General features: G+C 38.1%; 1 protein-coding gene across 6 annotated transcripts in view; it reads right to left on the bottom strand.

Annotated features, from left to right (window-relative positions):
* The window catches only part of LOC103117547 (epidermal growth factor receptor kinase substrate 8), a 133,630-nt gene that overhangs the window by 98,147 nt on the left and 11,680 nt on the right, over window positions 1–23,803 (bottom strand). The window contains exon 1 of one of the 6 annotated variants that reach the window (XM_060183891.1): window positions 4,821–4,961. The exons of 3 other annotated variants lie outside the window; for them this stretch is intronic. The gene's annotated coding sequence lies outside the window, so the exon portion shown is untranslated. Of the gene's footprint in view, window positions 1–4,816; window positions 4,962–23,803 lie in introns of those variants that run through there. 2 more of the 6 variants (XM_060183894.1, XM_060183892.1) reach the window with 2 other exon arrangements.

Raw genomic sequence — 23,803 nt, 5'->3', positions numbered from 1 at the left:
AAGTAAAATATCTGGCAGTCAATAACTGACTGGCCTGTCATTTCATTTAGTCAGTCACCAAATAGTAATGAAGAACACAAAGCAATACAGAAATTGCAAGATTAAACCCCACCCAACCCATCACAGAAAGAGGGACTGAACTCCATCGATCATTTAAAGCAGCCAATGTTGTATAAACAGTGCAAAATATTGTGTAACACATATAAAGATGACTACCACAAGAGGATGCATTATTGGGGGCTGGGTGGTGGTACACCTGGTTGATCACATATTACTATGAGCAGGGACCAAGATTTAAGCCTCTGGTCCCCACCTGCAGGGGGAAAGCTTCAAAAGTGGTAAAGAAGTGCTGCAGCTATCTCTCTCCCTCTCTCTCTCTCCCCTTCTGTTTCAATTTCTCTCTGTCTCTATGCAATAAATAAAATATTTTTTTAAATTAAGAAAGAGAGAATGGGTAACTTTCATTGTTGGAAAGGGGAACTAGAAGATTAATGAAAAATTCAGTGATTAGGAGACCCTAATGTTGGAATGAATTATATATATATGTAACAGAGAGACTTTCTAACTGTGGCACAAGTAAAGGACAAGTCCAAATAAACGTAATAATGAAGAGTATAGACAATAAATACAATACCTCACTTCACATACCTTAAGTTAAATACCAGAATCTGAATGTTGTGTAACGGAAGATGGGAAAAGTCAACAACAGCTTCTAACCAGCAACATCAGTTATGAAAGGGTAAAAGAAAGCCCAATTGGTTTTCACAAACCACGGCTTGGAATACTTTAATAGACTCCATTCACAGGGTCTGAAATGTCAGGCCAGAGCAGGAGGAAGGTTTTACCCAGCTACAATCCCAGGCTTTATATTCAAGATTGATATTCATGGCTCTACTTAATGGATACAAATTGTGCCATTTGCTCTAGTACATAAAATAGTGTGTGTGGGGGAACAAAAAAAGGAGGAATGGACTTTTTAACTTCATATATATATATATATATATATATATATATATATACATATATATATATGTGTGTATATATATGTATATATATATACTATTAATTTAATAATGATTGACAAGAACATAGGATAAGAGAGGTACAATTCCACAGATTTCCCACCACCAGAGCTCTGCTTCCCATGCCCTCCATTGGAAGCTTTCCTATTCTTTATTCCCTTGGGAATGTGGACCCAGAGTCATTATGGGGTGCAGAAGGTGGATGGTCTAGCTTCTGTAATTGCTGGGGAATGGATTTTTTTAATGAACAATGAAGACAAAGAATACAGTAAAACCTAGTAGTAATAATAAAAATCAAATGTTTAAATCTGACCATTTGGATTGTATAATTGGGAAAGTTAAATAATCTGGCTCTGAATTATATCTAAATATTGGGCACAATGTATATTATTTAGTGCTCAATAAATGAAGATAAGTGTTCCTAAGAGCAATATCTTCTTGGACAAAAGGTCGTAAGATAATTAAAAGAAGGTTAAAAAAATAAGTATCTGTGCCAAGTGGTGGTGGCTCTGGTCGAGTGCATGTTACAATGTGCAAGGATACAGGTTTGAGCCCTTGGTCCCCACCTGCAGGGGGAAAGCTTTGTAAGCATTCGTGAAGTAGGGCTGAGGGTGTCTCTCTGTCTAGCTCCTTATCACCCCCTTCCCTCTCAATTTCTGACTGTCTCCATGCAATAAATAAAGATAATACCAAAAAAATTTTAAAAGAAATAAGTATCAAGGGGCTAGTAGTGATGCACCTGGTTGAGTGCACATGTTATAATGAACTAGGTTCCAAGTTCAAGTCCCTGGCTCCCCACTTGGAGAGGGAAAGCTTTGCAAGTGGTGAAACAGGGCTGCAGATGTCTCTCGTTCCCTCTCCCTCTCAATTTCTAGCTGTCTCTATCCAATATATAAAGATAATTTTAAAAATTAAAAAGAAACATCACATTTCAGCTTAGGTTTTGCATTACAAAATACACAGAAACAGTATATCTGAAATTTAAGAATTTAAAAAATTGGAATAATCACAATTTTATCAAATTGAGTTGATATATTTTAAACTCAGATAGGAATTTTTTTCATATAGCTGAAAAGTTCATGCTGACTGCTTTCATGTCCACTTAAACTATATACACACAAAAAAAACCAGATAAAAGAATTCTAAATATCTAACTGGTTAACCAAATTAAAACTATAAGGTAAGTATTCAATGAAATCACCACTTCACTCCTGTGAGAATGTCATACATCAGAAAAGATAACAGCAACAAATGCTGGAGAGGTTGTGAGGTCAAAGGAACCCTCCTGCACTGCTGTTGGGAATGTAAATGGGTCCAACCCCTGTGGAGAGCAGTCTGGAGAACTCTCAGAAGGCTAGAAATGGGCCTACCACATGGCCTGCAATTCCTCTCCTGGTGATATATCCTAAGAAACCACCACATCCATCCAAAAGGATCTGTGTATACCTATGTTCGTATCGGCACAATTTCTAATAGTCAAAACCTGGAAGCAACAGGTAAGTAGCTGATTAAGTTGTGGGATATATACACAACGGAATAATACTCAACTATTAAAAATGATGAATTCACCTTTTTTACCTCATCTTCAATGGAGCTTGAACGAATCATGTTAAATGGGATCAGCCAGAAAGAGAAGGAAAAATATGGGATGATCTCAGACAGAAGTTGAAAAACAAGATCAAAAGGGAAAACACAAAAAAGAGCTTAGACTGGAGTTGGTGTATCGCACCAAAGTAAAAGACTGGGGGGAGGGGGTTCAGGTCCTGTAACATGATGGCAGAGGAGGACCTAGTGGGGGTTGAACTGTTATCTGGAAAAATGAGGCATGTTACACACATACAAACTATTGTATTTTACTGTTGACTGTTAATCATTAATCCCCCGATAAAGAAATTATTAAAAAATCCAATGAGATCATATTTGAAAATATAAGCTATACTGAGCTGATGTTGTCTCCTTAAAATTCCAAGACAACTAGTTCCTTAAGTAGACTTCATACCTACCTTGATGGATTAACATTACATGATTTTATTAAAAATGTAAAAACTAAGACAGCTCTACTCAATTTACTTCATAATTATTTACTTCAAAAATGAATCTACACATCTTACCCTCTCCATAGTCATTTCCTTCTTGTTAAGCAATTTTTTAATTTTTTATTATCTTTATTTATTGGATAGAGACAGCCAGAAATCAAGAGGGAAGGGGGGTTTATTATCTTTATTTATTGGATAGAGACAGCCAGAAATCAAGAGGGAAGGTGGGGATAGAGAGGAAGAGAGATAGAGAGACACCTGCAGCACTGCTTCACCACTCATGAAGCTTCCCCCTGCAGGTGGGGATCAGGGACCTGAACCTGGGTCCTCGCCCATTGTAAAATGTGCACTCAAGTAGGTGCACCACAACCTAGCCCCTACTGTTATGCAATTGACATTAACTACAGAAACTGTTTCTAAGCATTGCTGCTTAAAAACAGGAACCTTTCTGAAAACACTCCAGGTAAAGTAGGCAATAAGGATATTCTCCTTAAAACAAGAATAGGTGGGTCAAGTTTCACATACATATATGAGATTTACATCCATCATGATACTAATATTGCCTTGGAATCTGAACTGTAAAGCTGACTCAAAGCTTCACAGCACAAGTGAGAATAAACTAAACCATAAACATCTTAGAGATCCTCACCTATTTATGCTACTGATAAGCTATGCTGGATATTTGCAAGGGCAGTTAAATTCTCTAAATGGTTAATGTTCTCAGGCATGCAAAGAACATTAACAGATAATGCATCTGTTAAGGGAGAGCCATCATAAGCAGGAGATTATTTCAAAAAGCATCAATACAGTCATATCCATGGCACCTGGACACAAAAATTATATCTTGTAGCAGCACTGTAACAGCAATATTCACTATTGTTCTTATAGTGTGATAGAATATTAATAATTCTTGTTTTCTTTGAAAAGTATAAATCTCAGCCTTATCCTTCATTACTAGTAACATAGCAACAAAAATGGTATGCTGTATAAAGTTAAATATCAATAAGAACTATGGAGTAGAATTACGTATGTCACTAACTTCAATTCTTGTATAGAAAACATTATAAATGAGATTTTTTGTGAACTGCTCTTTAAAAATTTCCATTAATTTACTACTTTAATGTATACAAGTTCCAGTAATATACATGGCCTAAAAAAAAAAAAGAAAGAAAAACCTTAAATACACATATTTGCTACATCTTAGGTCCCAAGCAAAATGTTTGTACAGTAATTTGGCAGCATTAAATCTGTGCACTCCAAGCCAGTGACAGCTTAAGAAGGCTGAACTTGGTTAACAATGAGATGTTCATAGTAGAACTAATATTATACAAACAATCCAGAGAAGTTGGCATTTATAGGATAATCGTAGCATTTTGCACATCAGATTAATACAGAAATGATTTTAAGAAAACTCAATATATTTTATCTGTACTTTTCCAACTGTTAATAATCAATAGAGTTCTTCTTAGCTATAATTTAGAAGGAAAAATTAAACATCAAGCTACAAGAGGAAATTTTCCTTTTAATCTCCATACCATGATAGAGAAATCAGAAAGCAGAAGGCAGGAGCCTATGGGCCTAGGTGCCGGTTGCACTAAGTTCAGACTACTTGGAATACCTAGTGAGAATCCACAATACCGTTGTAGGGCTTGCTGGGACTAAAAGCACTAGAGCCTGTTTCAAGGCAATAAGTATCCTCCATAATTGTGCCCTTGAGAACCTTCCTCAGAAAAGAAAGTAAATACAACTTAAACTTACCTACCCACACAATCCAGGCAAAGCTCTTCTAAGGGATCCTCAGGCAATAATGAGAGGGCATTCCTCTCACTTCACTCTAGGTGCCAAGCGACCTTTGGCACATCAACAGAAAGGGCAGGACTGTTTCCGCATTATACTAGGCTGAACAAAGTTTCTCCTCTGGCTTCTCTAGGGCGTTAACTAAGACTTCCTCTTCTCCTTAAGTAAGTCAACACAGCCAATACCACATTTCTAAGTCTTCCTTCAGGGGGTAAAATAAAGCTTTGAGTGGTACAAATAATAATGAGAAACACTTATTAAGAACATAGTGTGGTCTAAACTAACATCATACAGGAAGACATCATTATTACCGCCCTATGTAAAGAGGGAGAAGCTCAGGAAAAGAGGTTAATAATTAACTTGTAAAACTGCAGGTAGAGTCATACATATGGTCAACTAAGCTCATGAAGGGAGTCAGTTGACAGAAAAGATGGGGATGGAAAGAACATAACAAAACTGAAAAATAAAATCCAAAGTATTACCAGTAATGAATACAATTGCAGAGTGCCAAATCAATTTCAGAACCAATGGACACAACAGTAAATAAGAAAACTCTCAATACTACTGCCAACTCAGTCTGCTAGAAATGATCTCTAGAGCCTCTTTAAACCATAGGTCTAATTGAAATTGGTGAGGAGATGCCCCCTCGAGAAGAAAAGCATTTTCTCGAGAACAGAGTTAGGCTGAATCTTTAGCTCCACTTTTTTTTTTTAACACAGAATACAACCTGCAGAGTGGTCTCAATATCCACACGTAGGGACAGAAGAGGTTTGTGCATAGCTATGAAGTGGTACTGAGGTTCCTTTTATAAGACCAGGACTTTCTTCAAAAGACTGAAAGCATGGTGCAAAACTGGTGAGAGGGAGGGAACTTGTCTCTGAAAATCTGGGTGAGAGGGCAATGGAAATTTTTTTATCAATCCCCTAAGCCTATTTTCCACGTTTTGAAATTTGAACCTTATTTGTATGAGAATCTCCAAACTAAGAAATTAAAATAAAACTGGGTTCCAGGCTACTGATATCCCAGGAGTATCTGGAAGAAAAACAAACATAAGAAAATACTTTCAAATAACACTCTACAAGCTAGGTCACAAGGGATTTCTACAATGAACAAGTAAAAAAACAACCCCCACTGAAGATGCTTTTATAATCTAGATATTATAAAATGTGTGAGAAAATTCCTTACATGCTGCCATTACCATGACAGATACACCAAACAAATAATGGGGGGGGGGGAGGCAGAGAAGAAGAATAGCTAATGACAGCTGATAAAGGAAAAGAACCTCTACAGAACAGGAAACAGAAAAAAAGCAAGTTTTACAAAAACCGAACAGAATCATATATAGAAAGACAAGTGCATTTCCATACACTGAGCACCTAGAGATTTTATCAGGTTTCTATAACTTAAAATGCCAACAGCACCACTAAGACAGGTTTTTAAAAATGCATTTAGAAAAACAGTAATCAATGTCAGAACTCAACTGTCTCACAGGCCCTATTTGACATCATCTTCTCTTCTACCTTTTTAGCTCCACTCTGCCCAGTAACTTCTCATTTGTGGATATTCTACCCAAGCCCCAGGCCATTCTGAAGAAAGAACTATAACACTCTTTCTAAAAAGAGGGAGTGGAAACTGATATGCTACCCAGACTCCTTTCAGGATTCTAGGATCAATCCCCCAGGTTGTTGTTGTAGTACTAGCAGACACAGCTGTGAGCTCTCTCCAAGATGGTTGTGACAGAAGATTTGCCACATAGAAGTTTGGGTTTCCTTCCCCAGGCATCCTACCTCCAGACAGTGGTTAACATGGATAATATGAATATTGTTCCCCTTGTAGAGAAAACTTGAGAGCTCTTCACAGGCTTGGAAGTCCTGTGAGACTTTCCGTGTACCCAAAGCTATTTTCTTCCCTTCTTCCACAGAGGCTGCTCCTAAGAGCACTTTTTAATAAACTTCCTGTATACTAATTTCCCTCTTAGAGTCTGTGTCCTTGGAAACCCAGAATGAGGCAGAGGAAGGGAAAGAAAAAAGGCAGGATATAGGGCATCACCATCAAGACAGTGAGCAGAAAAAGCCTTGAGCTGGGGGTCTGGATCCACCTGCCAATATCCATGTCAAGCAGAAAAGCAATTACAGAAGCCAGAACTCCCATCTTCTGCACTCAAAAAGAAATTTGTTCTATACCTCCCAGGGGGGTAAGTGACAGGGGAAGATGACCAGAGGGCTCTCTTAAACAGCGCTCTCTCTCTCTCTCTCTCTCTCTCTCTCTCTCTCTCTCTTTCCACTAGGACCTGAAGCATTTGTCAGAAATAAGGAAACTTGTTTTTATTCCTTCACTGAAAGGGAAGTAAACCTGTAAAACACCAGAGGAAGCAAGGCATTGTTTCTTTTATCTGAGAGAGAAGAGAGGAAAAAAAGGAAGGACACTCAGCAGTAATAGGTATGACTTGAAAAGGAAGTGAAGGTAGAACCATAGAAAAAAAAGTGTGTGTGTGGGGGGGGGTTAGTTATAAAGTTAGTTCATATCTGTGACCTTGGGAGAACTACTGTAGTTTACAATGGAGGGAATGGGGATACAGAACTCTGCTGGTGGGAATGGGGTGGCACTGTACTATTATAAGTTTGTAAATAAATATTGTATCACTAATAAAAATGCAAAAGATAAAATAATAAAGGCTTGGAACTACTGGGGAGGCCAGTAAAAAGTACTAACAAAACCTCTTTGGTAAAGAGACCAGTAGTGGAAGGGAAAAATCATTTTCAAAATGAATAATATAATCACAAAATTCCAACCCAACACTTCAATGAATCACTGGTCTTGAAAGCCACAAGAGATCAACTCCAAATTCTTTCCCTTACATTTCTTAGTACCATGGATCTACTAAATGACAAAAATTATTGCTGTGGAAGGACTAGCACTCAAGCCTTCAATCCTCACATGCAGGAGAGAAGCTTCACAAGTGGTGAAGCAGTGCCACTGGGGTCAGTCTCTCTCTTCCTCCCTTCTCTATCTCCCCTTTCCTCTCAATTTCTAAACTGTTGCTGTTCTGAAATAGCACTATTTATTTTTCTGACACAGTCACTTTCGTAGTAATATACTAGCAGGTACCTTTAACACCCTTCTGTTAAAGAAACAGAATTCTGATAAAACCTTTGGTGCTGAATCATCAGTAAAAATGTTAATGATAGCTTTATAAAAGGCCAATGTGGAACAGGCTGGCATATGACTAATTATTATTCAGGAAAAAAAACTAGACTGACTAAAATCATAATCATTCCTATGTACACTCAATCTAAGCAAGGTTCAAGGCTAACTGTTGACTCTCCAGTACTCAGAGGATAGGTATTTTCCAAAAGTATCCAGAAAGAAATACATGATGTGACTACACATACTCAAGGCAACTGAAGAATCCACATACACACCTCTGACATTTTGCCCAACACTCCACATCTTACACCTACAAATGCAGAGATGAAAAGAGTCTGTGAAAAAGCCTGTCAACTAAGACCCTAAGATCTAAAATGACATGAGTCACTCACATAAGTTGATAGGACTGCCAAGCAGCAATGTATCAACACGGTCACAACCCATTCATCAAGGAAATAAAGCAGAACTGCATTCTCAGTTCCTGTATAGTTCAACCTCAGTTCCTCATCTGTCTTTTATTCCTTCCTCTCAGAAGATCCACCATCTGTTCTATCTTTTCTAAACCAGCACTACTTCTCCTAATGCTAAAACAGTTAATAAGTGCAAGAAATCAGAGTAAGTGCAAGAAATCAATGTGGTAATAATATGAAAGGGACTTCTAGGAGAAATTCTAGACAGCAGACTATTAAATCTAAATTATATACATGCTAAAATAGTTCAATTCATACAGGTGGGATGACAAACCAAATGCTCTAATAGCTCACACGGAGAAGGAAAAGGAGCTTCCGTATGATTTACATTTGAGAAGTCTAACTGCTAATATTCTATAGGCAGGCAAAAGGTCAAGAATATATGACAAAATTAGAGAAAAACTAATTTGCTCATTTAAAACACATTAAAATGTGCCCAGGTGGTAGTGTACCCAGTCAAGCACACATTACTCAGAGCAAGAATCTGGGTTCAAGCCCCCAGGCCCAACCTACAGGAGGGAAGTTTCATAGAGTGATGAAGCAGAGCTGTAGTTGTCTGTCTGTCTCCCTTTCCCTCTCTATCCTCCTTCCCGCTTAATTTCTCGTCTTACAAAGAAGAAAGTTAGAAAATAAACAAGCAAATTTAATGTCAATGTCAGTTTGGAGCTACCAGTGGGTCACAGTAACTGGATTAAAGGGAGAAAACAAAATAAAGAGTATTAAGTAGGTACTTCTTTTTTTTTTTTTTTTTTTTAGAAGGAAGGACTATATATATATTTTTTTTATTTAAATTTTTAATTTAAGAAAGGATTAGTGAACAAAAGCATAAGGTAGGAGGGGTACAACTCCACACAATTCCCACCACCCAATCCCCATAACCCACCCTCTCCCATGATAGCCTTCCCATTCTCTATCCCTCTGGGAGCATGGACCCAGGGTCGTTGAGGGTTGCAGAAGGTAGAGGGTCTGGCTTCTGTAATTGCTTCCCCGCTGAACATGGGCGTTGACTGGTCGGTCCATACTCCCAGTCTGCCTCTCTCTTTCCCTAGTAAGGTGTGTCTCTGGGGAAGCTGAGCTCCAGGACACATTGGTGGGGTCTTCAATCCAGGGAAGCCTAGCCAGCATCCTGGTGGCATCTGGAACCTGGTTCTTTGGATGAATAACATTATCCATTCTTCCAACATTATCCATTCCTCCCAAAAGCTGTTTAGGGAAGTGAGGTCATAATTCATTCTATAAGTCTATAGGTGACTTGAATCATGAAGCTTGAAACTCATTAAAGTATCTAAATAAATAATTAAGAAACACCCATAAACTCATCTAAACTATGAACTTTAAATGGCATTTTCAACTTAGAATCTGCAAGACAGCTCATATAAATTATGATGTACTTGGCAATTTCAATAAAAAAGGATAATTTGGGAGAAAAATGGTTTTTAATTTTTTTATTATTTATTTCCCCTTTTGCTGCCTTTGTTGTTTTATTGTTGTTGTAGTGGTTATTATTGTTGTTGATGTCATCATCAATAATATCATCATGTTGTTAGATAGGACAGAGAGAAAATGGAGAGAGGAAGGGTAGAGAAGGGGAGAGAAAGAAGCGACTACCCTGCAGGTAGGGAACCAGTGCTCAAACTGGGATCCTTATGCTGGATCTTGTTCTTTGCACCACATGTGCTTAACCCTCTGAGCTACCACCTGACCCCCAAGAAAAAAAAAAAAAAAAGATGCTTTTTTAAAAAAAAAATATTGGATAAAAATAGCCAGATATCAAGAAGGGAGGAGGAGATAGAGAAGGAGAGACACAGAGAGACACCTATAGACCTGCTTTACCACTTCTGAAGGTTTCCCCCTGTAGGTGGGGACCAGGGGCTTGAACCTGGGTCCTTGCACACTGTAATATATGCACTTAACCAGGTGTACCACCACCTGGCCCCTGATTTTTATTTCCTATCCATTAACTATAGCAAGAAAATTGTTGTAAAGTGTGCAGAATCCAAACACTAGGAAACCAGAGATTTGTTTTCAAAGACTGAGTCTGCCCTGCTAATATTGTACAAATAACCTCTAAGTCTGTTTTATCTGTAAGATCAGTGAAACAAATTTATAAGATCATATTCAGATTTAATATTCTAAAATGTTTTTCAAATTTGAGTGTAAAAAGAAAATGTACTTAGATTTCTAGTTTAAAAAATAGTCACTGGAAGTTTTACTCTTTTCAACATAAAATGGTAATTTTTTAGGAAAAAAATTAAATTACCAAAGAAGAAGCCCAGTGATCAATGAGGAGAAATTACCAGTTGCTAGAATTCACCTCACACATTATCAATTCAATTTCTGCTGACAATTTCCCATTTTAATAATGGGATCTGCTGAAATACAATAGGTGCACAGTATTTCTGAGCGGTGAAAATGAAAGCTTCTGACATGAAGTACCCAGATTTCCCATCATTATTAAAATTTCACTTAGAAATTTTTTGTTTCACTTAACTCAGACTGTGTTAGCATCTTGTGTTAATGGCTGGTTGGTTGTTTATCAAAGAACTGACAAGATATTCCTTCCTTGTAAAACTGCCCTTTAAAAACAGATAAGGTGACACCCCAAAACCCACCTTTGCATAAGAAGTTCAGTTCCAACACTAACTGGACAACTGTCACATATTACTGTCCCAAGTATACCTGGATCCTCAAGTGCCATTTGGAAAGGAAACAGCATTTCATGTAAGAGTACCAATCCTTCCTAAAGGATTTTTCTGTCAACTTGGTGATACTGCCAGTAAGTCCTTGTATTAGATAAGTAATGAGATTTAGCCTCTCCTATCTATAACCATGCACTCTGGTAAGGAAGTGGGGAGGGCAGAGGGGAAGGGAACAAAAGCAGTGAATACTGATAAGGTTCCCTAGATATAGATATAGATGGATATATATATATATATATATATATATATATATATATATATATATACACACACAGATAGATAGATAGACAGACAGACAGATAGATATAGAGAGATATATATCTATAGGGTGAGAGAGAGCTAGAGAGTGGAGAGAGTGAGCAACATCTGCCCACCATTTGTAGTGTTTCCCCTGGTGCCATGGTATCAGGGCTGGAACTTCAGGCTCCACCTATGAAAAGATGCAGGTGTACTCTCCCCGCTGAGTTGCCTGCAGCACACTGAGGTTCAACAGTAGGGAAATATGAGGAGACACACCCAAGCTTCATCCCAAAGCATACACCTATTGAAACACTGGACTCATTACAGAGACTATAAGATGCCAAAACTAAGATAGCAGTCTAGAAATTTTAAGTCAGGAATAAATAGAATCAGCCAGCATAAAAGGCCTGTTGTTCAGAGTAGCATTTAGCAAAAGCTGTGTAAATCTCGGTTAAAATGACGTAACTTGGGAGTCGGGCTATAGCGCAGTGGGTTAAGCGCAGGTGGCGCAAAGCACAAGGACCGGCATAAGGATCCTGGTTCGAACCCCGGCTCCCCACCTGCAGGGGAGTCGCTTCACAGGCGGTGAAGCAGGTCTGCAGGTGTCTATCTTTCTCTCCTCCTCTCTGTCTTCCCCTCCTCTCTCCATTTCTCTCGGTCCTATCCAACAACAACAACAACAATAATAACTACAACAATAAAACAACAAGGGCAACAAAAGGGAATAAATAAATAAAATAAAATTTAAAAAAACGTAAAAAAATGACATAACTTATTGTCGTTCTTTGAAAATAAAACCTGCTATTAGATTTGCATATCAAGTGATCCTTGAAGCTTATATATAGCCAACATATAGAGATGCAAAGGGAGCACAAATCAGATAGATAAGCTGTGTCAGTAGTCTAAAGGAATGTTGTCATATAAATAAAAAAATTAAAATAAAAAAAAAACCTATCACAGCAACACTTCCACACAATAAGCTAAATGCCAGAGCAGTACACTGCTATTATTGCAAAGGACATAACCACACTGCCAGTGTTTCAACTTCTTTGAATTTCATGGTGCTACAGGTATGTCTAGGCAGCAGAATTTATTTATCACCTTTGGCTTAAAAGTATGAATACAAAGTTTGCCCTGATTGAGCAAAATGGTAATGGTCACTTTCATGTTTATCCTCAGCTGAAAATATGTGGACTGTTTAAACCAATGTCTCTATTTTTGGTACACAATGTCAAGTCCTTCCAATTACAATTTTTTAAAATTTTATTTATTTTCCCTTTTGTTGCCCTTTTTTGTTGTTGTTGTTGTAGTTATTGTTATTGATGTTGTCATTGATAGATAGGGCAGAGAGAAATGGAGAGAAGAGGGGAAGACAGAGGGGGAAAGAAAGACCTATGGACCTGCTTTACCACTTGTGAAGCGATCCCTCTGTAGGTGGGGAGTCGGGGACTCAAACCGGGATCCTTACCCTGGTCCTTGCACTTTGTGCCATGTGCATTTAACCCGCTGTGCTCGACTCCCGATTACAATTCTAATATAAGTGTCTGTATTGTAATCCTCATTGGGACTATGGAAAATACATTCAAGGAGCCTGTATTGGGGCCAGGTGGTGGTGCATCTGGTTGAGTGAACATGTTATCATGTGCAATGACCCAGGTTCCAACCCAAGGTCCCAAGCTACAGAAAGAAAGCTTCAGAAGTGGTGAAGCAATGCTGCAGGTATATCTCCCTCTGTTTCTCTCTCTCTCTCTCTCTCTCTCTCTCTCCGTCTTCCCTTCCCTCTCAATTTCTCTGTCAATTAAAATGAATTATATATAAAAATTTTAAAAAATAAATGGATGGTAAGTGGTGATGTTGCTGGTCAATAGAACCATGGATTTGAAATCTAAACTTTAATATTTGATATTAATCTAATATTTAATCTAATATTAATCTAAACTTTAGTATTTTCCTCCTGCTTATATAATTTAGTATTATGTGGTCTTGGTCAAACCATCAATATAGGCAATAAAAGGCAGAAAAAAATAGATTTATAGGCAAAACAGGTGTAAGAGCGGGGGGGGGGGAATTCATCCTGTTAGAGCACAGATCAAGGAGCCTGAGAGCCCAGGGCTACATGTGCAATCTCTGGCACTACATTCTACCAGAGCTGAACAGTGGCCTGGTCCTTTTATTTCTTATAATAAATAAATATTTTTAAAAGCAGGTTCAAATGACAGTCCTGTTACTATAATATAACTTTGGTCAAGTTTCTTTCCTAAGTCAACTTTGTTTTAGGAATAGAATTTTCAAGATATTCTTCACAGAGACTGAATGAAATAACACATGTAAAGAGCACAGACTAGGGGCTGGGTGGTGCTGTGACGCACATGATTGAGAGCACATGTAACAGTGCACAAGGACCCGGGTTTGAGCCCCTGGTCTCCACCTGTAGAAGGTAAGATTTGTGTGTGGTGAAGCAGTGCTGCAGGTGTCTATCTCTCTGCCTCTCTAACAATCCCTTCTCTCTCAATTTCTGTATGTCGCCAATAAGTAAATAAAGATTAAAGAAAAAAAGAGCATAGCTAGGGCCTGATTAACTAAACATGGTGATAGATGGTGTTTAAATAAAAAGTCAAGTGGCATACTGCAACAAAGTAAAAGAATCTGGGGTGGGGGTAGGGTTCAGGTCCTGAAACATGATGGCAGAGGATGACTTAGTGGGGGTTATTGTTATGTGAAAATACTATGTATGTACAACTATTGTATTTCACTGTCGACTGTAAACCATTAATTCCCCATAGAGAAATAATAAGTAAAAAAGCCAAAACAGCTGTCTATCTGAATAATTTCCTGTGTTCCATTTTTCATGTTTTTGATTACTTAAAAACTGGTCCTTTTTCCTGTTAAAAAAGCTACTTCATTGACAACTATGTAACTTTCTAAATTTACCCTTAAAAAATTCTAGTTTAGTTCAACAGATTACTTCATAGTATTTCACAATGATCTACAATCCTAATCAGTTAAGTATTCAAGCATCTCTAATGACATAAGTCCAATTACAAAGAAGAAAAATAATAAATCATCGGGGATACATCAAATCGAAGAGCTTCTGCACAGCAGAAGAAACCACCACTCAAACAAAGAGATCCCTTACAGAATGGAAGAAGATCCTTACATGCCATATATCAGACAGGAGGCTAATAACCAAAATATATAAAGAGCTCACTTAACTCAGCAACAACAACAAAAATGACCCCATCCAAAAATGGGGAGAGAATATGAACAGAATATTCACCACAGAAGAGATTCAAAAGGTCAACAGACAAATGAAAAGATGCTCCAAGTCATTGATTGTCAGAGAAATGCAAATAAAGACAACAATGAGATACCACCTCACTCCTGTGAGAATGTCATACATCAGAAAGGATAACAGCAACAAATGCTGGAGAGGATGGAGGAGGGTGCAGAAATGATATTACTTTCCAAGATACTTGTCAGTATTCATTTTGTCCTATCTGTATCTTAAATTGTTATAAGTTATACAAATAACTAAATTTCTTTATCATCAAGTGTAGTCCTAACAAAACTTTAATCATAACAATTTTTTTAAGTCTTTTGTCACTCAAAAATTATTTTGCTCTGATTCTCCTCTCAAAGTGTTTATGATCAGCTATACTGTGGTTATGTTCCACGATGAATATGTCTGAATGATTCTGAGTTCATGACAACTGATTGAGCAAGAAACTGATGGGGGCATAAAAGTGCTGATCAAACATTAAGGAAATAATAATAAGCTCTACTGACACTGGAATGAATGAACTAATGTAGATGATTATAATTTTCTGACTTTGACCCATTGCTGGCTTTTTAATGTTCTGTCTTCTGTACTGAGAAAACACTTATGCTAGTAAACTGCTCATCACTTATGACAATTTGGTAAATGACACCTTTATCAACAGAACTGAAGGATTTTTCTCTCTCCCTGATGCCTTCAAAATTCAGAAACTCTTGGAGAATTTTTTCTTTTAACATTTATTTTTATTGGCTAGAAACAGAGAGAAATTGAGAGGGGAGAGGGAGACAGGGAGGGGAAGAGACAGAGAGGCACCTGCAGCCCTGCTTCACCACTCATGAAGCTTTCCCCCTGAAGGTGGGGGGTGGGGAACCAGGGGCTTGAACTCTGGTCCTTGGGACTGTAATGTGTGTGCTTAACTAGATGCCACATCCAGCTCCTTGATGAGTTTTCTTATTTTTTTTAACAATACAGTTACTTTGCATAGGTTCAGTAGGAGTCTGCTCCCCACAGAAAAGCATTGTAAACACTGGCTATTTTACCAAAGTACTAACTAGAATGACATATTCTGTGCAAAGAATCAGATATGACCAAACAACTTTAAAAACTAAGGTTGACTTTATGAAGTCAAGGCTTATATAATGCACCTTCAAAAGCTGCCAGGAGGGGCCAGTGAGTCAGCTCAGCTAGGAGGGTGCCTGCTTTGTCTTGCAGGCAAAACCATGTACCTGGTCCTGGGACAACACATGAGAGAACTATGAAACTGGGGAGAAGCTCCAGTACTACAGTATCTATTTCTCCCCTCCCTCCATTTGAAAAAGCCAATAGAAATCAATCTCTCTCTCTCTCTCTCTCACACACACACACACACACACACACACACACACACACACATACACACACACACGATCCTGCCTGGAATCTTGCTAACAAGATTGATTTCCAGGTGACTTATTACCTGACAGATATAGAAACCTCAAGATATTATGCAGAACTTTGCAAAAACTAAAATGTGCCCTAATCTGGAAGTACATCATGCAAAGTACAATGTTTAAAAGTCACTGGCTTGGCTAGTCAGTCTTTTTTTTAAGAAAATAATTTTATGTATTTATTTACATATTTATATAATTGCCACCAAGGTTACTGTCAGAGCTCAGTGCGGGACTACAAATCCACCACTCCTGAAGGCCTTTATCCTCCCTCATTTTATTGGGCAGGGGAGAGAAATTGAGATGGGAAGGGGAGGTATAGAGAAAGACACCTGCAGACCTGCTTCACCACTTGTGAAGTCCTCCCCCCACTCCCTGCAGGAGGTCAGATGGGGACTCAAAACCAGATCCTTGTATGGGACCTTGTACTTTGAACTATGTGCTATTAACTGGGTACGCCACCACCCAGCCCGCTTTTTTTTTTCCTATTTTATTTGATAAGAAATAGAGAGATTGAGAGTGGAGGGGAAGATGGAGAGATAAAAAGAGATACCTGGGGTTCCTGGAAGGTGGCGGACTGAGAAGCTTCTAGTGGCTTGAGCTCTGACCACATCTTCTGGAAATGGTAGGATTTTCTGCCTTTAGTAGGCCAGTCAATAAGGGGTCCTAGTGGTGACACCAAGGAGGTGACTATAACTTAATTTGGGTTAAAAAAATAGAGTACAAAAAAAGGGCAAAAATTTTTTTTCTTTTAAAATTATTAAGCACACCTCCTCCCCCTTCCTCACCCCCCATAACCAATCCCTGGGGACCAGCTCCTAGCAGGCTCCTCTGCTGAGCCCCTTTCTTTACCAAGATTCCTGTCCCACCAGGGAGTACAATTCATTCTAAGTCTATACCCTTCTGAAACCTCTGGCCTTTTTTCTAAGTAGCCAACCCGCGCCCACCTCACCCCGCATAGCTAATTAAATAATTAAAAATAAATAAATTAAAAAACTCTTTCCTTTCACCACGCTTTTATGACTGTTCTTTTTCTTATCTTTTTCTTTTTCCTCTTTCTTTTTTTTTCTTTTTCTCATTCTTATCATCCTTTCTTCCTTAATCCTACAGCTTCCAAAGCCACAGGCCCCATCCCCCACACCACCAAACAGTGTGCTTTTTTGAATTTACTGATACACATTTGGGAATTATTTTGGGGAAGAATTCTGACTCAGAGTAGACTCTGACTGCGAGTATCTCTGCTCAACTTCCCTTCCTCCTTTAGCTACCCCTAGAATATACAGTGGATAGTAGATTGGCATAACTGTCTATTTTAGCTATCCTTGTCTAGTCCTGAGATTTTTTTTGTTTTTTGTTTTCTCTTTCTTAACAATCAGCTGCCTCTGATCAGGAGGTTTGAGGTAATCTGGGACAGGGTTTTTTTTTACCCTGCCTCTATTTTATTATTAATATTATATAAAGGCATATATCTTCCCCCCCTTTAGGTTGATCAAAATTAACTCTTAGGGTATCTTTCATTGGTAGGGTAGTGGGAATCTTATCTATTGTGGGAGGAACTTGTCTCGTTACTCCTACCTCCTCTACAGACTCTCCCCTCCCTCCTCTTCCTAGCTAATTAAAAAAATTAAATTAAATTAAAAATAAAGTAATAATAAAAAACCTTTCCTTCACTGCTCTTTAATTACAGCTCTTTTTCTTATCTTTTCTCTGTTCTCTCTCTTGTCTCTTTTTTCTTTTTTTTTTTTTAACTTGTCATACACTTCTTCCTTCCTTCTTTGCCTTTCTGAATCTGACTCAGAGTGGACTCTCTATATGTGTATCTCTGCTCTACTTCCCTTTCCCCTCTTTTTACCCCTAGAATATACAGTGGATAGTAGATCTGCATAACTGTCTATTCTTGCTATCCCTTCTTTCTTTTCTCTTTCTTCTTCACTGGGATTTGGTTACTATTTTTTCACGGACTGGAGAAATTGTTTGGCTAACTGGTAACAATTAAACTGCTTCAATACTTGCTTCAGTTGTTACTGTAATTCCTGAGGTTGGTGAGTGCAATTGTCATAAAGGTATTTAGTACAGTGTTGCTTGTGCTCAAGACACAACAGCTGAGGAACAACAGAGCATAAAAAAAGAAACACATAAATCAAAAAAATGGGTAGATCAAAAACAAATAAAACTGTTACTCCAATGAATGAAGACAAGAGCCCAGAAGAAACTACAAATCAGCCAGAAGTAACCATAGATAAGAAAAGTATGCAAGCAATAATAAGCCTATTAATCACAGAAATGAAAACAACATTGGAGGAAAGGAATAGCAGTATTAGGGAAACAACAGTTGAGACCCCCAAGGAAAATACTGATTATCTTGAGGCAATTAGAAAACTGAAAGCTGAAATAGCTGTAATGAAGAAAGAAGCTGAGGCAAGGGAAAGCAGACTAACAGAAGCAGAAAACAGAATTAGTCAGAGAGGATGAGTTAGAGAAAACTAAGAAAGAGGTGAAAGAGCTTAAAAAGAGATTGAGAGACACTGAAAACAACAACAGAGACATATGGGATGATCTCAAAAGAAGTACATTCGTATAATTGGCCTGCCAGAGGAAGAAAGAGAGGAAGGGGAAGCAAACATTCTAGAGGAAATAATAGAAGAAAACTTCCCAGACCTGAATAACAGAAAGGACATCAAGATTCAAGAGGCCCAGAGAGTACCAAACAGAATCAACCCAGACCTGAAGACACCAAGACACATCATAGTCACAATGAGAAGAAGTAAGGACAAAGAAAGGATCCTAAAGGCTGCAAGAGAGAAACAAAAAGTCACATACAAGGGAAAACCCATAAGATTATCTGCAGACTTCTCCACTCAAACTCTAAAAGCCAGAAGGGAATGGCAAGATATCTATCGAGCCCTGAATGAAAAAGGGTTTCAACCAAGGATAATATATCCTGCTAGACTTTCATTCAAACTAGATGGAGGGATCAAAACCTTCTTAGACAAACAACAGTTAAAGGAGGCAACCATCACCAAGCCAGCCCTGAAAGAGGTTCTAAAAGACCTCTTATAAATAACAACATCACTATAACACTGGCAATATATCAGAACAAACAAAAAAAATTTTTTAACAATGGCAATACAATACATTAAATCCATAATATCAATAAACATCAACGGCTTAAACTCACCCATCAAAAGGCACAGAGTGGGGAGATGGATCAGAAAATATAACCCAACCATATGCTGCTTGCAAGAATCCCACCTGTCACAACAAGATAAACACAGACTTAAAGTGAAAGGATGGAAAACTATCATACAGGCTAACGGACCACAAAAAAGGGCAGGAACAGCCATTCTCATCTCAGACACAATAGATATTAAATTAAATAAAGTAATAAAAGATAGGCAAGGACATTACTTAATGATTAGAGGATCAATAAGCCAAGAAGACTTAACAATTATTAACATCTATGCACCCAATGAGGGACCATCAAATATGTCAAGCACTTACTGAAAGAATTTCAAAAATACATCAATAGTAATACAATAATAGTGGGAGACTTCAATATCCCACTCTCACACTTAAGACAGATCAACAAAGCAGAGAACCAACAAAGATACAAGAGAATTGAATGAAGAGATTGACAGACTAGACCTCTTGGACATTTTCAGAGTCCTTCTCCCAGAAAACTGGAATACACCTTCTTTTCAAATCCACATAACACATACTCAAGGACTGACCACATGTTAGGTCACAAAGACAGAATCAATAAATTCAAGAACATTTAAATCATCCCAAGTATCTTCTCAGAACACAGTGGAGTAAAACTAACATTTAACCACAAACAGAAAATTATTAAAAGTCACAGAATTTGGAAACTAAATAACATACTCCTTAAGAACCACTGGGTCAGAGATTCACTCAAGCAGGAAATTCAAATGTTTGGAAACAAATGAAAATGAAGACACAACCTATCAAAATATTTGGGACACAGCTAAAGCAGTACTGAGAGGGAAACTTATAGCCATACAATCACATATTAAACACCAAGAAGAAGCTCAAATGAACGACCTTACTGCACACCTCAAGGACTTAGAGGAAGAGGAACAAAAGAACCCTAAAGCATCCAGAAGGACAGAAATCACTAAAGTTAGAGCAGAAATCAACAACATCAAAAATAAAAGAACCATACTTCATCAATGAAGCCAAATGTTGGTTCTTTGAAAGATTAAACAAAATCGACAAACTCCTAGCCAGACTCACCAAACAAAAAAGAGAGAAGACTCAAATTAATAGAATTGTAAGCGATGGAGGAGATATCACAACTGACACCACAGAAATCCAGAGAATCCTGCGAAACTTCTATAAGGAACTATACTCCAACAAGCTAGAGAATCTGGAAGAAATGGAACAATTCCTAGAAGCATATGCCCTTCCAAAACTGAACCAAGAATAACTACAAAATCTAAATGCAACAATCACAGACAAAGAAATTGAAACCGTTATTAAGAATCTCCCCAACCACAAAAGTCCTGGACCAGATGGCTTCACAAATGAATTCTACCAAACTTTCAGGAAACAGCACCCATACTTCTGAAGCTTTTCCATAAGATTGAAGAAATGGGAATACTCCCTTCCACCTTCTATGAAGCCAACATCACCCTGATACCAAAAGCTGATAAGGACAGAACAAAAAAGGAAAACTACAGACCAATATCTCTGATGAACATAGATGCCAAAATATTAAACAAGATCTTGGCCAACTGGATACAGCAACATATCAAAAAGATTGTTCATCACGACCAAGTGGGATTCATCCCAGGAATGCAAGGCTGGTTCATCATCCGTAAGTCAATCAATGTCATTTACCATATCAATAAAAGCAAAGCCAAAAACCACATGATTATCTCAATAGATGCAGAGAAAAAGTCTTTGACAAAATCCAACACCCATTCATGCTCAAAACTCTACAAAAAATGGGAATAGATGGGAAATTCCTCAAGATAGTGGAGTCTATATATAGCAAACCTACAGCCAACATCATACTCAATGGATAGAAGCTGAAAGCATTCCCCCTCAGATCGGGGACTAGACAGGGCTGTCCACTGTCACCGTTACTCTTCAACATAGTATTGGAAGTTCTTGCCATAGCAATCAGGCAAGAGAAAGAAATCAAAGGAATACAGATTGGAAGGGAAGAAGTCAAGCTCTCACTATTTGCAGATGATATGATAGTATACATACAAAGACCTAAAGAATCCAACAGAAAACTACTGGAAGTTATTAGGCAATATAGCAAGGTATCAGGCTACAATATCAATGTACAAAAATCAGTGGCATTTCTTTATGCAAACACTAAATCTGAAGAAGACATCCAGAAATCACTCCCATTTACTGTTTCAGCAAAATCAATCAAATACCTAGAAATCAAGTTGACCAAAGAAGTGAAAGACTTGTATGCTGAAAACTATGAGTCACTACTCAAGGAAATAGAAACTGATACCAAGAAATGGAAAGATGTCCCATGCTCATGGATTAGAAGAATAAATATCATCAAAATGAATATTCTCCCCAGAGCCATATACAAATTTAATGCAATACCCATCAAAGTTCCACCAAGCTTCTTTAATAGAATAGAACAAACACTACAATCATTTATCTGGAACCTGAAAACACCTAGAATTGCCAAAACCATCTTGAGGAAAAGAAACAGAAATGGAGGCATCACACTCCCAGACCTTAAACTATATTATAAAGCCATCATCATCAAAACAGCATGGTACTGGAACAAAAATAGGCACACAAACCAGTGGAACAGAATTGAAAGCCGAGAAATAAATCCCAACACCTATGGATATCTAATCTTTGATAAGGGGGGGCCAAAGGATTAAATGGAAAAAAGGAGGCTCTCTTCAATAAATGGTGCTGGGAAAACTGGGTTGTAACATAAAGAAGAATGAAACTGAACCACTTTATCTCACCAGAAACAAAAATTAACTCCAAATGGATCAAAGACCTATATGTCAGACCAGAAACAATCAAATACTTAGAGGAAAACATTGGTAAAACAGTTTCCCACCTACACCTCAAGGACTACATCAGACAAGAAACTAATCACCAAAATATATAAAGAGCTCAGCAAATTTAGCACCAAAAAAGCAAATGACCCCATTCAAAAATGGGCAGAGGATATGAACAAAACATTTACTACAGAGGAGATCCAAAAGGCTAACAAACATATGAAAAACTGCTCTAGGTCACTGATTGTCAGAGAAATGCAAATTAACACTAAGATACCACCTCACTCCTGTAAGAATGGCATACATCAAAAAGGACAGCAGCAACAAATGCTGGAGAGGATGTGGGGATAGAGGAACCCTTTTACATTGCTGGTGGGAATGTACATTGGTACAGCCTCTGTGGAGAGCTGTCTGGAAAACTCTCAGAAGGCTAGACATGGACCTTCCATATGATCCAGCAATTCCTCTCCTGGGGTTATACCCCAAGGACTCCATAACACCCAACCAAAAAGAGGTGTGTATCCTATATTCATAGCAGCACAATTCATAATAGCTAAAACCTGGAAGCAACCCAGGTGCCCAACAACAGATGAGTGGCTGAGAAAACTGTGGTATATATACACAATGGAATACTATGTAGCTACTAAGAACAATGAACCCACCTTCTCTGACCCATCTTGGACAGAGCTAGAAGGAATTATGTTAAGTGAGCTAAGTCAGAAAGATAAAGATGAGTATGGGATGATCCCACTCATCAACAGAAGTTGAGTAAGAAGATCTGAAAGGGAAACTAAAAGCAGGACCTGACCAAACTGTAAGTAGGGCACCAAAGTAAAAACCCTGTGGTGAGGGGTAGACATGCAGCTTCCTGGGCCAGTGGGGGGTGGGAGTGGGTGGGAGGGATGGGTCACAGTCTTTTGGTGGTGGTAATGGTGTTTATGTACACTCCTAGTAAAATGTAGTCATATAAATCAGTAGTTAATTAATATGAGGGGGAAAATTAATTGTATGTCTCAAAGTTTTTCAAAACACAAACTGAATCTTTTTAATATATAGGCTGTGTAATTGATATGCAGACTCTCTCAAAAGCCTAGACCAAGTAAATCAGAAGCAACCAATAGCACAGCTATATACAAGTTACTGGGTACTGTACAGCAAACCCTAACAAAAGGACTTTTCAAAGTTAACCCAATTACCAATTAATGTGATAATAACATTAACTATCGATTGTCTTTTTGAACCCTAAGACAGCAGGAACCTCACATCTCCACTATAGAGTCTCTACTTCTCTCAGTCCTGGAACCCTTGGATAGGGCCCACTTTACCGTATGCCTCTCCCAATCCATATCAAATAATACTGCATCTGCCGATCACAACCTAACCAACGCAATGATTGCCACCTCAACATCCTTCACTTCAGACTGTGTCCAGAGACTTCACGTGTGGAATGACAACCCTTCAGCTTCATTATTCGAGTGAGACCTTTCCTTTCATAGTATACTCTAATTCCATCTCAGGTGGTTCACTTTCTAACAAAGTCCCAAAACCTAGATATACACCAGTTTCTGTGAGAGAGAGCATATGTTCACACGTATCCGTAAACTACTGCAAAATATATACCTGAAAGCAGAAGTACACTAGAGTTTGCAGTGAGTACCCCCCTAACACTTCCTCTCC

This window comes from Erinaceus europaeus, unplaced genomic scaffold, assembly GCF_950295315.1.
Source record: "Erinaceus europaeus unplaced genomic scaffold, mEriEur2.1 scaffold_276, whole genome shotgun sequence".
Lineage (NCBI taxonomy): Eukaryota > Metazoa > Chordata > Mammalia > Eulipotyphla > Erinaceidae > Erinaceus > Erinaceus europaeus.
This window is presented reverse-complemented; position numbering and strand designations above follow the sequence as displayed.